The sequence below is a fragment of the Sapajus apella genome, unplaced genomic scaffold, assembly GCF_009761245.1.
Source record: "Sapajus apella isolate SASKATOON/1434 unplaced genomic scaffold, GSC_monkey_1.0 scaffold12, whole genome shotgun sequence".
Classification (NCBI taxonomy): Eukaryota; Metazoa; Chordata; class Mammalia; order Primates; family Cebidae; genus Sapajus; species Sapajus apella.
The window spans coordinates 3,840,923-3,845,806 of NW_022436952.1; positions in this window are offsets into that span (position 1 = coordinate 3,840,923).

Consider the following 4,884-nt stretch of genomic DNA (forward strand, 5'->3'; position numbering starts at 1 on the left):
TATATATATATATATATATATATATATATGAAAAACAAAAATTAGCTGGACATGGTGGTGGGCACCTATACTTCCAGCTACTCAGAAGGCCGAGGCAGGAGAATTGCTTAAACCCAGGAGGCAGAGGTTGCAGTGAGCCATGATTGTGCCACTGCACTATAGCCTGGGCGACAGAGCAAGACTCTGGAAAAAAAGTTAAAAAAAGAGTCATCTCAAACCCAAGGATGATTCTTGGTTGGGTGTCCCTTGTATTGCAGCACTCCGGTATCTCTGACCACTGCCCATCAAATGCCAGTAGCATATTCTTATAATTGTGATAGATGGACAACGACATTTCCAAAATGGTCCTGCAAAGAACTACTTCCCCAGGCGATGCTGTCAAGCTGACGGGCCAATTTGTGAAGGTCTTAATTATGTATTGGAAAAAGTTAGATTTTCTCAACAGAAACCATTGAAAGGCTTCAGCAGAGAAGACCAAGATATTCTTGGTATTCTAGAAAGATACCTCTGACTGCAGCATGGCAGATGGATTAATGGGGCCAGGTTGGAGGCAGGAATGCCAGTTGGGAGACTGCTATGAAAGGCCAACTGAGAGATGACAGTGGTCTACACTGAGTGGCTATTGGGCACCGGCTTGGCACAAAGTCCCCGAAGGCAGGGCTATCTGTCTGTCTACAGAGCCTAAGGCCTCTTGGTTCTCCCCACTCTTGAATAGGGTGAGACTTTGGGCAGATTATCCAACCCCTACCAGCCTCAGGTTCCTCATCTGCAAAATAAGCAGATAAGCCCAAATGGAATGCATCCTAAGTGTTTACACACATGGAAACCACTCACCAGTCTTAGCCATGATTATTGGAGTATCAGCAGCAGAGATGGAGACGAGTAAGTCCAAAGATATTTAAGAAATGGAATGTGGGACCGAAGTGTGGGAGGACCCAACTGTGAATGCTAAGTGTCTGACTTGAATCCCTGCATGAAGATGATGTTAACACTTAGCTGGAAACAGTGGCAGAGCAAGAGGAGGGGCTGGGGGGCGATGAAGGAGCCTGAATAGCCCAGTGGAATGTCCAAGAAGAGAGATTCCTTAGATCACTGGATATTTGGGTCTGAAACTTGGAAGAGTAATCCTAGGAATCTGGGACTCATAAACTGTGGTAGCTAATTTCCAAAGATGGCTCCCAGTGAACCAGGAGTCCTGGTATTTACTGAATGTGGGGCTGGCCTGTGGCTGCTCTTAACTGGTGGAATGCAGCAGAAGCGAGGCTGTACCAGGTTTAGGACTAAATTTTAAAAAGACTTAACAGCTTCTACCTTTTTGCTTTTGGGACTCATCTCCCATGTGAGAAATCAACTACTCTGCCGCAGAGACCACCTGGAGGGAGAGGCCTGGACATGGAGAGAAAGGTCCAACCATCCTTGTGGTCAGTGTGTTCCCAACGGGGCTCAGGTCATGTGAGTTAGCATTCTAGCTAGCTCCGATGGTGCTCTTTTTTTTTTTTTTTTTTTTTTTGAGACTGAGTCTTGCTTTGCCAGGCTGGAGTGCAGTGGTACAATCTCAGCTCACTGCAATCTCCACCTCCCTGGTTCAAGCGATTCTCCTGCCTCAGCCTCCTGAGTAGCTAGGATTACAGGCCCTTGACCATGCCCAACTAATTTTTTATTTTTAGTAGAGACGGGGTTTTCCCATGTTGGCCAGGCTGATCCCAAACTCCTGACCTCAGGTGATCTGCCCATCTTGGCCTCCTAAAGTTCTGGGATTACAAGTGTGAGCCACTGCGCCCAGCCCTCCAGTGGCCTTCTGACTGCAGCAAGAGAGACCCCAAATGAGAGCAGAAGAATTATCCAGCTAAGCTCCCATCAGCCTGGAGGATCATGAAAAGTTATAAAATGATTATTGTTTTTGGTCTGGGCACGGTGGCTCACACCTGTAATCCTAGCACTTTAGGAGGCTGAGGCAAGCAGATCACCTGAGGTCAGGAGTTCAAGAGCAGCCTGGGCAACACAGTGAAACCCTGTCTCTACTAAAAATATAAAAATTAGCTGGGCATGGTGGCACATGCCTGTAATTCCAACTACTCAGGAGGCTGAGGCAGACGAATCACTTGAACCCAGGAAGTGGAAGTTGCAGTGAGCTGAGATTGTGCCACCACACTCCAGCCTGTGTGACAGAGTAAGACTCCGTCAAAAAAAATTGTCATTTTTAAGCTACTAATTTGGAATCATTTGTTATGCAGCAGTAGATTCCCAAACACAAATATAATGATGAAATCTAAGCCCAGGATTATGGAGGGAAGAAAAAAGGACTCAGGAGAGAGCTGAGGCACTCCACATACAAGTACCAGGCCGAGGGAGAGGCCAGTGAGGAAGGCTGAGGAACAGAGGACTTGTAAATCCTGAGAACATAGCCTCCTGGAAGCAGTGGTAAGTGTTCTAGAAGGAAGAATGATCAGAAATATCAAATGCAATAGGAAGATAAGTGTTCTTGGATTTGGTAACATGGGAGTCACTGGTGCTCTTGACCCAGGCAGTTTGGCAGTTTCAGCGAGTGATGACAGAGAAAGCCAGATGCACTGGGTTGAGAATCAAAGAGAAACAGAGCAGCAAAACCAAACAAACCAGACTACACACGCTGACCTGGATGTGCCTCACACGCAGAGTACTGTGGGTGGGGAGTTGCTGAACACCACATCCAGTCTGGCAATATTTATATAAAATCTAAAAACATGCAATTGCCCAGGCGTGGTGGCTCACACCTGTAATTCCAGCGCTTTGGGAGGCCGACTGAGGCAGGCAGATTGCTTGAGGCCAAGAGTTTGAGACCAGCCTGGGCAACATGACAAAAACCCCGTCTCTACTAAAAATCCAAGAAAATTAGCTGTGCATGGTGGTGTGTGCGTATGGTCCCAGCGACTTGGTAGGCTGAGGTGGGAGGATCGCTTGAGTCCAGGAGGTAGAGGCTGCAGTGAGCTGAGATCGAAACACTGTACTCCAGCCTGGGTTACATAGCAAGACCCTGTCAGAAAGAAAGAGAGAAAGAGAAGAAAGAGAGAGAAAGCAAAGAAAAGAAAAAGAAAGAAAAAGAGAAAGAAGGAAGAAAGAAAAGAAGAGAATAAGGCTGGGCACAGTGGCTCACACCTGTAATCCCAGCACTTTGGGAGGCAGGCAGATTGCTTGAGGCCAAGAGTTCAAGATCAGCCTGGGCAACATGGCCAAACCCTGTCTCTATAAAAAATACAAAAAGTCCTGTAATCCCAGCACTTTGGGAGGCCGAGGCGGGTGGATCACGAGGTCAAGAGATCGAGACCAGCCTGGTCAACATGGTGAAACCCCGTCTCTACTAAAAATACAAAAAATTAGCTGGGCATGGTGGTGCGTGCCTGTAATCCCAGCTACTCAGGAGGCTGAGGCAGGAGAATTGCCTGAACCCAGGAGGCGGAGGTTGCGGTGAGCCGAGATCGCGCGCCATTGCACTCCAGCCTGGGTAACATGAGTGAAACTCCCTCTCAAAAAAAAAAAAAAAAAAAGTACAAAAAATCTACAACAGTAGATAGACCAGCATGTAAAACATAAAAATAAATAATAATAATAATAATAATTTTAAAATACAAAAATGTAGCTAGACATGGTGACGCATGCCTATAGTCCCAGCTACTCAGGAGGCTGAGGCAGGAGAATCACTTGCACTTGGGGGACGGAGGATACAGTCAGCTGAGATCCCACCACTGCACTCCAGCCTGGGTGACAGAGTGAGTTTCAAGAAACAAATAAATGAATAAACAAATGAATGAGCGTGTGACACCTCCCCTTTTGCTCTCACTCTCTTGCCACCATGTGAAAATGTACTTGCTTCCCTTTGCGTTTCTGCCATGATTGGAAGTTTCCTGAGGCCTCCCCAGCCATGCCTCCTGTATGGCCTGTGCAACTGTGAGTCAAATGAACCTTTCTTTTCTTTTCTTTTCTTTTTTTTTTTTTTTTGAGACGGAGTTTCGCTCTTGTTACCCAGGCTGGAGTGCAATGGCGCGATCTCGGCTCTCCACAACCTCCGCCTCCTGGGTTCAGGCAATTCTCCTGCCCCAGCCTCCGGAATCGCTGGGATTACAGGCACACGCCACCATGCCCAGCTAATTTTTTGTATTTTTAGTAGAGACGGGGTTTCACCATGTTGACCAGGATGGTCTCGATCTCTTGACCTCATGATCCACCCGCCTCGGCCTCCCACAGTGCTGGGATTACAGGCTTGAGCCACCGCGCCCGGCCTGAACCTTTCTTTTCTTTTCCCTTTTTTTTTTTCTTTTTTTTTTGAGACAGAGTCTCCTCTGTCGCCCTGGCTGGAGTGCAATGGTGCAATCTCAGCTCACTGCAACCTCCACCTCCCAGGTTCAAGCAATTCTCCTTCCTCAGCCTCCCAAGTAGCTGGGATTACTGGGGCCCGCCCTATTTTTTTGTATTTTTAGTAGCTAGAATCACAGGCTCATGCCACCATACCTGGCTAATTTTTTTGCATTTTTAGTAGAGATGGGGTTTCACCGTGTTGCCCAGGCTGATCTCAAACTCCTGACTTCAGGTGATCCACCTGCTTCGGTCTCCCAAAGTGTTGGGATTACAGGCGTGAGCCACCGTGCCCGGCCTGGGAGGAGACTTTCAGAGAGTTTCAGTTAGACTGCTCCAGAGCTCTGTATACACAGGTGGTGGCGGTTGTGTATGTTCTCAGAAGTTACATTAGAGCAAAATCTCGTCAAAATTTGGGTGCAAAGATACATCTGGTTATAGATTACAGGGGCATAATCATTAATTCTGTCACATTATTTTACGTACAGGAAGAAGCAAGGGCCAGGATCATTGAACTTAATTTTCAGAAATTGTAGTGAGTTTGGCAAGAGACAC